Genomic DNA, 12,583 nt, shown 5'->3' with positions numbered 1-12,583 from the left:
TTGATTATATGTCTGAGCCAGGTGTTGTCTCCTATTCTATAGAAGGCTCCGGGGAAAGATTTCTGCCCTGTGCAATACACAGGCTCACTGTGTAGTCTCACATGCAAAAGAAGAGCAGTTGCCATGTGGCATGCTGAGGTCACATTGCTAAGAGCAGCTGGCTCACTTGTTGTTCCGACTCATGGCAACTCCACTTGTATCAGAGTAGAACTGCTCCATAGGGGCTTCAAGGCTATGACTTTTCAGAAGCAGATTGTTAGGCCTGTCTTCTAAGGCTTCTTTGGGTGGGTTTGACCCACTAACCTTTCAGCTAGTAGTTGAAAGCTTAACCATTTGCACTACCCAGGGACTCCCTAGGGCTCTACAAAATGCCTTTGCTCCTGCTGTTGCCTAGGCCTCTGTTGCCAAAAAAGATCCTAATCTTCATGCGTACAGAGAAAAGCACCTATGGCACCCCATGGCATAGTCACAGGGTCAATTCAAATTGAATTTAAATCCAGGGTCTTTAAATCCAGTAAAGTGCCCATTGCATGAGGGAGGCCGTTAATCCTAGGGATACTGATCTGAGACTCTCTGAAGGAAGAAACTTATAAATATCAGCAGGGTAGAGAGCCCTCCCCCCCACCAAATATATACAGTAACTATTAAAAATAAATGAATTAATTAAATATATAAAACAAAAAAATGAGATGCGGAGGGAAGAAATAAAAAAACTAAAACAGAGATCCACAATTTGATCCAATTGGAAATCCAAATTTAATTACAAGAATTTATACAACAAAAAGATAACGGGCAGTAATTGACTTTTGCGCCTTTACAACATAGGTTTTGAATTAACTTTAAAATCTGCTGAAATGCACTAATTGGCAAATCTTCATGGTCTTAATCAATACTGGGGCTCAAATTACAGATATACTGGGGATCCTACTAAATTTAAACAAGGTATCCCTTATAATCTTAGGGGAGTTACAAAACATAAAATAGAATACAAACAGATATGCCTCACCTCCATCAGAACTTGCCTAAATTCCACATAGTCATAGTTCCCATTTCCCTAAAATACCCCACAGTGGCAAGGACAACCTGACCCAATGAGTAACAAATTAAAATTAAATTAAGTCTATGGCACTTACAGTTAGGTTGACATGGGTAGACCATGGATTCCCTCCTCCCCAGTTAAAATAGTTAATATGGTCCAACGTAAATTAAAACAAGGCTTCCAGGATTGAAACCCATTATAAAAGACTTATCTCAAGAAGGGGTAATTATCCTCACTCCTTCTCCATTTAACAACACAATTTGCCTATTCTTAAAACTGGCAACTGATAGTGAATTACTGCAATTCTATTGCTGTGGTCCCACCCTTTAAGGCCCTCATTCTCGATATTTTTTAAATCACTAACTCCATCCAACAAACTAGTAAACCAGTTGCCATAGAGTTGATGCCAATGTATGATGACTGCATGTGTGTCAGAGTAGAACAGTGCTCCATAGGGTTTTCAATGGCTGATTTTTTTAAAGTAGTTTGCCAGGCCTTTCTTCCAAGGTGCCTCTGGGGAGAGGCAGGGCCAAGATGGCGGAGTAGTGGTCCCTTTTACAACAAAGCCCCGAAAAAAAACAAGTGAATCGATCATATATGCCAGTCTAGGAGCCCTGAACATCAAAGTTGAGGAGTCAGGCTGAGTGGCAGGGGGAGGGAGAGACAGTTCAGAAGCATGAGGATTTGCTAGACATGACCTGGCCGGCACCCTGCAAGCTGGATCGGCCAGCGTGCGGGGGCTAAGGTAAGCAGAAGCGCTCAGAACGCATTTTCCACACTGGGAGAAACTGAGCAGTGGAGAGCCTGCACAAGCCTCCAGAACCAGGGGGAAGCGGCGCTGGATCTGCGAAAGTTAAGTGTAAGCATCTAACTTATTTCGTGGGATCAAAAAAACCCTTCCCCCTCTGGGAAGCACCTCTCTACCATTCATCTACCCCCTCCCTGCTCTGCTCCAGTCTGGTTTGGCTTCAGAGATTGCTGTGCCCCCTGGGCCGGAAGTGGGACCCATCATGTGCCCCGAGTTGTTCTCCTGGCTTTGGAGAGGGAAAAAATTAACATACAAATGACAAACAGGAAAAAATAATCTGCCAGCTCCCCTAAGCTGGGACCTCAGGGCAGGAACAGCCCCTTTGCCTAGGCACAGGCATAAGAGGTCCACAGACTCTGAATGCCTTTCACCCCTGCCTAGACCTATGTGGACCCATTTCAACAGTGTAGGCCCTCATTAGCATAGTACAACAGGGTACATACCTGAAGCCTATTTTCAACTTCCCCAGCTAAGGAGAAGTGGTAGATTCTGACATTTGACACAACCCTGCCCTTTAAGCAGGGTCCTCACCTACCCACATCAGAAGCCTGAGGACTGTTGGCTCCACCTACACCACCTAGCCACCCACGACAAGGGCACGAGAATAAGTGGTTCCTCCCAGTCCTTACAGCCAAAAACACTGACTGCCGAAAGTCCAGCTGCAAAATCCACCCACCTATGCACTCTAGGAAACAGGGACACGTCTTCCACCCAGGTACTCAGGGGGAGCTGTCAGCCCCCTATCTTGCTCAGCACATACCCCCCTACTGTAGCCAGATACCTGTGCCTGCTCCATTCACACCTACGTAGCCTGTCTGTCTAGGACTATAGGTGAGGGCCTGCACCACACACTCAGTGACCTGGAAGACCTGAACACCTGAGCTGAATCCACACAAGAAAAGTAAATGGAACCTGGACTCACATACCTAGTAGCAGCTCTAACCACCTGGCAACAGGACATTAGAGCTTCAAAGATCCCAATAATCAAAGTAGCTCACACAACCAGCCTATTTGGGCATATCAAACAAAACAAGAAGCTAGGACACAGTAAGCAAAAATAAATAAATAAATATAATAACTTATTGATGGCTCGGAGGCAACAGTCAGTATCAAATCACATTAAGAGGTAGACTATGATGGCTTCAGCAAGTGACCAAAACAAACAACCAGGAAACCTCCCAGAGAAGAGAAGTTCTTGGAATTACCAGAGGTAGAATTCAAAAGATTAATACACAGAACTCTTCAAGAGATCAGGAAGGAGATCATGCAAAACACAGACCAAGCCAAGGAACACACAGACAAAGCAACAGAAGAACTTAAGAAGGTTATGCAAGAGCAAAATGACAAATGTAACAGGTTGAAGAATCCATAGAGAGACAGCCATCAGAAATCCAGAACAATAAAATTTCAGAATTAGACAACTCAATAGAAAGTCATAGGAGCAGAACTGAGGCAATGGAAGTCAGAATTAATGAGACCGAAGATAAAGCACTTGACACCAATTTATCTGAGGAAAAATCATTTATAAGAATTTTTAAAAAATGAAGAAACCCTAAGAATTATGTGAGACTCTATCAAGGGGAATAACCTACGAGTGATTGGAGTACCAGAATGTGGGGGGATAATAGAAAATACAGAGAGAATTGTTGAAGATTTTTTGGCACAAAACTTCCCTGATATCATGAAAGACGAGAAGATGTCTATCCAAGAAGCTCATAGAACCCCACGCAGGGAAGATCCAAAAAGAAAGTCAACAAGACATATTATAATCAAATTTGCCAAAACCAAAGATAAAGAGAATTTTAAGAGTAGCTAGGGATAAATGAAAACTCATCTACAAAGGAGAGACAATAAGACAGCTGTGACTACTCAACAGAAACCACACAAGCAAAAAGGCAATACGATGACATATATAAAGCCTTGAAGAAAAAAAATTGCCAGCCAAGAATTATATATCCAGCAAAACTGTCTCTCAGATATGATGGTGAAATTAGGACATTTCCAGATAAACAGAAGTTTAGGGAATTTGCAAAAACTAAACCAAAATTACAAAGAATACTAAAGGGAGTCCACCAGTTAGAGAATCAGTAATATCAGATAACAATCCAAGACTAGAACACAGGACAGAACAACCAGATACCAACCCAGATAGAGAAGTCACAAAAATAAATCAAAGCTAAAACACTTAAAATAGGGAAACAGAGATGTGAATATGTAAAAGATGACAACATTAAAACAAAAAAGAGGGACTAAATAATGTAGTCATAGAACTTTCATATGCAGAGGAAGTCAAGGCAATATCAAGAAATAAAAGATTGGTTTAAACTTAGAAAAATAGAGGCAAAATGTAAGGTAACCACAAAGGAAACTAACAATCCAACACAGCAAAATAAAAAAGAAGAAAAACATACAGAGACTTAGCAAATACAAAATCAACAACAATGAAAAAGATGAAAAGAAAATAAATAAAGAAAAATGACTCAGCACAGAAAATTAAGTGGGAAAATACAAAATAATAAATGTTGGAGATGTTGTGGAGAGACTAGAACACTTATACACTGTTCATGGGAATGTAAAATGGTACAACCACTTTGGAAATCAATTTGGCACTTCCTTAAAAAGCTAGAAATAGAAGTACCATATGATCCAGCAATCCCACTCCTTGGAAGATGTCCTAGAGAAATAAGAGCCGTCACACGAATAGATATATACACACCCATGTTCATTGCAGCACTTTTCACGAAAGCAAAAAGATGGAAATAACCTAGGTGCCCATCAACAGATTATGGTATATACACACAATAGAATACTAAGCAACAATAAAGAACAATGATGAATCTGTGAAACATCTCATAACATGGATGAATCTGGAAGGCATTATGCTGAGTGAAATCAGTCAGTCGCAAAAGAGCAAATATTGTATGAGACCACTGTTATAAGAACTCAAGAAAAGGTTTAAACATAAAAAAGTATTCTTTGATCGTTATAAGGGTGGGGAGGGAGGGAGAGAAGAATTCACTAACTAGATAGTAGACAAGAATTATATTAGGTGAAGGGAAGGACACACAATACAGGGGAAATCAGCATAACTGGACTAAACCAAAAGCTAAGAAGTTTCCTGAATACAACCACTTTGAGGGACAGAGTAGCAGGGGTGGGGGTCTGGGGACCATGGTTTCGGGGGACATCTAGGTCAATAACAAAGTTTATTAAGAAAATGTTCTGCATCCCACTTTGGTGAGTGGCATCTGGGGTCTTAAAAGCTTGGAGCAGCCATCTAAGATGCATCAATTGGTCTCAACCCACATGGAGCAAAGGAAAATGAAAAACACCAAATACACAAGGAAAATATTAGCCCAAGAGACAAAAGGACCACATAAACCAGAGACTTCATCAGCCTGAGACCAGAAGAACTAGATGGTACAGGGCTACTACCAATGACCGAATGAAATTCTTGACAACTTCAATTTCTTCAGCATTTATCATCATGTTGTTTATTGGTCCAATTACAAGGATTTTCATTTTTTTTAATTTCAAGTGTAATCCATACTGAAGGCTGTAGTCTTTGATCTTCATCAGTAAGTGCTCCAAGCTGTCTTCACTTTTGGGAAGCCAAGTTGTGTCAGTTGCATATCACAGATTGTTAATGAGTCTTTCTCCAATCATGATGCCACATTCCTCTTCATATAACCCAGCTTCTTGAATTATTTATTCAGCAAACAGGTTGAATAAGTACTTTGAAAGAATACAACCACACCACACACCTTTTCCAATTTTATGCCATGCAGTATCCCCTTCTCCTGTTCAAACAACAGGTACAGGTTCCGCAAGAGCACAATTAAGTGTTTTAGAATTCCCATTATTGGCAATGTTATCCATAATTTGTTATGATCCACACAGTCAAATGCTTTCATGCAGTCAATTAAACACAGGAAAACGTCTTTCTGGTATTCTCCACTTTCAGCCAAGATCTGTCTAACATCAGCAATGATATCCCTCATTCCACATCCTCTTCTGAATCTGGCTTGAACTTGTTTTGTTGTGAATGGGGTCCCTATGACTCGGGGGTGACTCGATGGCAGCTAACATCAGCTTGTCATTAATGTGAGACATTCTTACTGATAAGCCAATATTACATAATCTATTATAAATCTTACCCTACCTTCTTAGACCAAAGAAATACAAATTAGAAAAGCAAAGGTAATACAAATTGTTTAAGGTTTATGGTAATTTTTAGTGTTGTAAAAACTACAGGGACATTAGACTCTCATGCAACTGAAAGTTGCCTTCTGAATAGCAATTTGGCAGAAGCATCAAAAACCTTGAAAATATATATTTTCTTTGTCCTCTTCTGGGAATTTATCCTAAGTCCATCATGGGTATGCACAAAAGTTTAGCTACTAATATGTTTATTCAGTATGTTTATAACAGAAAACTATGATAATATGCTAAAGTTCCAAAAAAATAGAAGATTCATTATTTGTGTATCTATACAATGGAATATTATGCAACCACTGAAAATAATGTAATAAAATGTTTATTATCCTAGAAAGGTGGTCTCAATTAGGTGAAAAATGCAGGTTACAAAACAGAATACCCAATATAATCCTATTGCATGTGCGCGCGCGCGTGTGTGTGTGTAAGATATCGGATGAGTAGAGAAGAGAAAAAAGCTCCACAGTGAGTGCCTTACAACCAAGCACTTTGACTCCCAAAAGGTTGTTTTTATCATGACTCTTTTCTCCTCTCTGTTCCCAGCTCAAATAAGAAATTTGTTGTTCTTGTTGATTTTTTTCCCTGCATTTTTTCTATTTTAAGCATCCTCATAAAAGTAAGACTCCAGTTCTAAGGGCAGGCATTTGGACCTTTCTGGCAGGGACTCCTGCCCTGGGCAAGCACACCTGATGATCATACAGTGCATGGTCTCTTCTCTCACGACCATCTGTTGGACTGGCTCTCTGCCCCGCTCACAAGCTCATTGAATTGTTTCACTAGGACTTGGGTACCAGGCTATCGTGGGTTTAAATGAGCAGCCCACACAATACAGCAAAATATCCCCCTTCCCTTCAAGAAGATCCTCCCCCACAACAGCCTTAAAGTTATGCCGCTACATGGCTTCTGAAACTTGATCAAAGCCACAGACACAGATGAACCAAAGATAATACTGTAAGAAGCAAATCCTAAGAGATGAGTGGCTGTAGAGCACAGTAACAGTAGCTGTGCTAGCTATGGTGCAGGTAAAGGGTGGGTGGACAAGAATCCTAGAATCTAGAAGGAAAGAAGTCATCACTCCAAATTTATTTCATTGGACTCCTAAAAATCAAGGAAGAAAATATAACTCAAGTGTGTGTCTGTACCTTAACCTACAGCAGAGTGAAGGAGAAGTAACATGAAAGTTAGAGTTGAAGACATGAGTGCACGACCCAGCTCTGCCATTTGATGAGAGTTTCAGCTGGCCTCTGAATCCCAATGTTCTTAACAGTTAAATAGGGATAATAAGAATATCATGTGTTACTGTCACTTTGGAGTCACTGGGTGGTGCAAACAGTGAAGCACTCAACTACTAGCTGAAAGGTTGGCAGTTTGAACCCACCCAGAGGCACCTCGGAAGACAGGCCAGGAAATCTCCTTCCAAAGGTCACAGCCTTGAAAACCCTATGGGGTAGCTCTACCCTCCATATGTGAGGTCACTGTGAGTCAAAATTGACTTGATGACAACTAACAATAACAACAACTGTCACTATGGCTATGTAATAATCATTCCAAAACTTAGTAGCTTAAAGCAACAATAATTACTAGCTCAAATAGCTTCTGTGGGCCAAGAATTAGGGAACAATTTGGCTGGGCAGTTCTAACTCAGGGTCTTGCCTAAGGTTGCAGTTGCAGGCAAGCAGTGGCTGTGGTTGGGGTCATCTCAGAGGATTCTTTACTCATATCTGGGCTGGAAAGACTAGAACAGCTGGGGGCTGGATCTGCTTGGGCACATCAGCATCTCCCTGTGTCTCTGTATGGTCTCTCTACGTAGTCTCTCCAGCATGGCGGCTTCAGGGTAGCCAGACTTCTTATGTGGTGGCTCTAACGGAGCATGTCCTGAGACAGACAGCCATGTGAAAGCAGTATTGCCTTTAATGACCTAGCCTTGGAAGTCACATAGTGTCACTTCCACACACTCTATTGGTAGAGGCAGTTACAAAGGTCAAGCGACCTCTTGATAGAGAAATGCCAACATTGCATTATAAGAAGACCATCAGGGATAGGATATATATTTGCCATCTTTGGGGAATACAATCTGCCATACCATACAAGGTTGTAATAAGGATTAAATGAGATCATTTCATAACCTATAAAGTACTATACAGATATCAGATATTAATAATAAAGTCTTATACTTTTTTATCTTAGTCTGTTACAGGAGGTAATTTCTACTTAAAAATGGGACTAAAATGGACATAGAGAACTTAAGATGGAGCTGAGGCAGTAGTAACAGCACAGAAGCCATCTTTACTCAAAGACCAGTGAGACATTATTTATGCTGAAAATGTTAAAGGAAAAGTTTCATACATTTCTTTTACCCCATTTCTAAAAAATAATAATCTCCTGGCCTTAGTAACAACTTTTCCTTTCTTGAAATTTAGTAAAACCTAAATGCGAGTCTTGGATTTGCCACTAACTAAGCAGAATGAGGGAGCCCCAGTGGTGCAGTGGTTAAAGTGCTCAGCTGCTAACCAAAAGGCTGATGGTTCAAACCCACCAGCTGCTCTGTGGGAAAGAGAGGTGGCAGTATGATGAATTAAAAGAGCTGAACAAAAGATTTCAAAGGGCAGCTCAAGAAGACAAGGTAAAATATTATAATGAAATGTGGAGACTTGGAGTTAGAAAACCAAAAGGGAAGAACACAGTCAGCATTTCTCAAGCTGAAAGACTTGAAGAAAATTTTCAAGCCTCTAGTTGAAATATTGAAGGGTTATATGGGTAAAATATTGAAAGATGCAGGAAGCATCAAAAGAAGATGGAAGAAATACAAAGAGTCATTGCACCAAAAAGAATTGGTCAATGATAAACCGTTTCAGGAAGTAGTATATGATCAAGAACCAAAGGAAGAAGTCCAAACTGCACTGAAAGCACTGACGAAAAACAAGGCTCCAGGAATTGACAAAATACCAACTGAGATGTTTCAACAAATGGATGCAGTGCTGGAGGTGCTAACTCATCTATGCCAAGAAATTTGGAAGATAGCTACCTGGCCAACCAGCTGGAAGAGATCCATATTTGTACCCATTCCAAAGAAAGGTGATCCAAAAGAATACGGAAATTATTGAACAATATCATTAATATCACACACAAGTAAAATTCTGCCGAAGATAATTCAAAAGTAGTTGCAGCAGTACATCAACAGGGAACTGCCAGAAATTCAAGCTGGATTCAGAAGAGGACATGAAATGGGACAATATTAATAAGAAAGTATCTAGACTTTTTCAGAAGAGGACATGGAATGAGGGATATCATTGCTGATGCCAGACGGACCTTGGTTGAAAGTAAAGAATACCAAAAAAATGTTTACCTGTGTTTTATTGACTATGCAAAGACATTAGCCTTTATAGGTAACACTGTGAAGAATGAGAATTCCAGAACACTTAACTGTACTCATGTGGAATCTGTACATAGACCAAGAAGCAGTGATTCCAACAGAACAAGGGGATACTGCATGGTCTCAAATCAGGAAAAGTGTGTGTCAGGGTTGTATCCTTTCACCATACTTATTCAATCTGTATGCTGAGCAAATAATCCAAGCAGTTGGACTATATGAAGAAGAACGTGGCATCAGGATTGGTGGAAGACTCATTAACAATTTTCAATATGCAGATAATACAACTTTGCTTGCTGAAAGCAAAGGGGACTTGAAGCACTTACTGATGAAGATCAAAGACTACAACCTTCAGTATGGATTAAACCAAAACCAAACATGTTGTCATCGAGTGGACTCTGACTCATAGTGACCCTATAGGACAGAGTAGAACCGCCTCATAGGGTTGGTTTCCAAGGAGCAGCTGGTAGATTCAAAACCTTTTGGTTAGCAGCCATAGCACTTAATCCCTGGGCCATCAGGGCTCCTCAGTATGGATTACACCTCAATATAAACAAAATAAAAACTGGCACAGCTGGACCAATAAGCAACATCATGATAAAAGGAGAAAATATTGAAGTTGTCGAGTATTTCATTTTACTTGGATCCACAATCAACGCCCATGGAAGCAGCAGTCAAGAAATCAAATGATGTATTGCATTTGTCAAATCTGCTGCAGAACACCTCTTTGAAGTGTTAAAAAGCAAAAATGTCACTTTGAGGACTAAGGTGTGTCTGACCCAAGCCATGATATTTTCAATCACTTCACATGCATGTGAAAGCTGAACAATGAATAAGGAAGACTGAAAAAGAATTGATGTATTTGAGTTATGATGTTGGCAAAGAATATTGAATATACCATGGACTGCCAGAAAAAATGAACAAATCTGTCTTGGAAGAAGTACGGTCAGAATGCTCCTTAGAAGTGAGGATGGTGAGACTTCATCTCATATACTTCGGACATGTTATCAGGAGGGACCGGTCCCTGGAGAAGGATATCATGCTTGGTAAGGTAGAGGGTCAGCTAAAAAGAGGAAGACCCTCAATGAGATGGATTGACACAGTGGCTGCAACAATAGGCTCAGATATAGCAACAATTGTGAGGATGGCACAGGACCGGGCAGTATTTCATTCCTTTGTACATAGGGTCACTATGAGTTGGAAATGACTTGACAGCACCTAACAACAACAGGAATAAAATGAAAATAAGAAGAAAAAGGGAAGATTAGATGCTGTGATGATTAAGGTTGTGTGTCAATTTGGCTGGGCCATGATTCTCAGTTGTTTGGCAGTTATGATGTAGTTTGGCCATTGTGTAATGATGTAATCAGCTCCTTGATGAAATCTGCTCTGAGCAGCCAGTCAGTTGAAATGGTGTTTCCCTGGTGATGTGGCCTGCCTCCAGTATATTGGTGGATCTTCAAGCAAGGCTCTCACTCTGGATCATGCATCTGACTTGTCATCATCTGACCTCAAGTTCTTGGGACTTGAGCTAGCAGCTTACCTGTCGATCTTAGGATTCGTCAGCCTCCACAGCCTGTGAGCCAGCAGCCTACCATCTGACCAGCTGATCTTGGGTTTGTCAGCCCCTGCAGCTACCTGAGTCAGGAGAAGTCTTCAGCCTGATACCTGACCCACAGACTTGGGACTTGCTAGCCTCTACAACCCCATGAGCCATTTCCTTCAGATAAATATACATCTCTCTCTGTTTCTCTCTATATATGCATACATATTTTCTATATATATATATATATATATATATATATTCTCCTTCTCTCTGTCTCTATGTTCTCTCTCTCATATATATATGTTGCTTTTCTAGAGAACCCAGCCTAAGACAGATGAGGAATTACATTGGCATTAGGTTTCTCATGAGCAAAACTGGAAGTTACAGAATAATAGAGAAATGCCTTTGAACTTCTAAGTGAAAAATATTCCCAATCTAGCTTCATCCAGCCAAACTGTCAATAAAGTATGGGAGAGGAGTAAAACACTTTCCAACCACTGACCTTTTTGGTTAGCAGCCAAAGTCTTAACCACTTTGCCACCAGGACCCCAAAAAGACTATAAACAAAAAGAAAAAAGAAAAACCTTTGCTGTCCAGTGGATTCCAGCTAGTTACAGTATAAGCATGGCATTTATAGATATCAGGAGGCAAATATCAAAAGAAAACAACTGAAGATTTTACCTCTTGAGAACAAGGTGGTGGGGGGGAGGAAGAAGAACTGAAGAGGACTGATGTTTTATGTATTAAAACTTGTAGAACTTTTTGACTGTTTAATCTACTTGTGTATCAAACCTTTATGTAAATTAAATTTTTTAAGTTAACAGAAAAATAAAAATCTGTATACATAATTTCAGTGGGGCCCTGGTGACACAGTGGTTACGAGCTCAGCTGCTAACCAAAAAGGTCAGCAGTTCGAATCCACCAGCTGCTCCTTGGAAACCCTATGGGGCAGTTCTACTCTGTTCTATAGGGTTGTTGTGAGTTGGAATTGACTCAACAGCAGTGGGTTATTTTGTTTTGTTTTGTTTTTTTAGTGTATATCTTTCCTTCCAGCCTTTTTGGAAATAGTCTCATATTTTTCACATACTGCACATAAATTTTATATTGTATCTTTAATTTAAAATAATTTGAGAATTTTTAGTTTCTACATTCTTCCAATTATTATTTTAATAATACATTCAAGTGATAATAACAAATTTAATTTGCTTAGCATAGATTTTCAGATGTGGGACTTACTGAGTAAAAAGAATTGAACATTTTTATGGTTATTACACAACGTTTTGCAGCAAATATTTGGAAGGAGACTATAAGACTACAGAATTTCTTTGGCTCACAGAAAACCATATCCACTCAAACTGTAATCATTTCATAGTTAACATGTTCAAAAAACACAACCAATCTTTTCTGAAATCTCCTCACAAAACAATTTCAAGAGAGTCGACTGTGAAATTTAATCATAGAAATGCAATAAAATTCATTATATTGTTGCTACAAGACTATAGATGGTACTTTTGTAAAAGAATAAGATTTTTTAAGGGCATCAGAATAGTTTTATTTTTACTTAAATTGACGCCCATTTATTTCTTCAAAATGCAACAAAGAGGA

The sequence above is a fragment of the Trichechus manatus genome, unplaced genomic scaffold, assembly GCF_000243295.1.
Source record: "Trichechus manatus latirostris isolate Lorelei unplaced genomic scaffold, TriManLat1.0 scaffold00017, whole genome shotgun sequence".
Taxonomy (NCBI): Eukaryota; Metazoa; Chordata; class Mammalia; order Sirenia; family Trichechidae; genus Trichechus; species Trichechus manatus.
The sequence above is the reverse complement of the archived record's forward strand: the minus strand, read 5'-3'. Positions refer to the sequence as shown.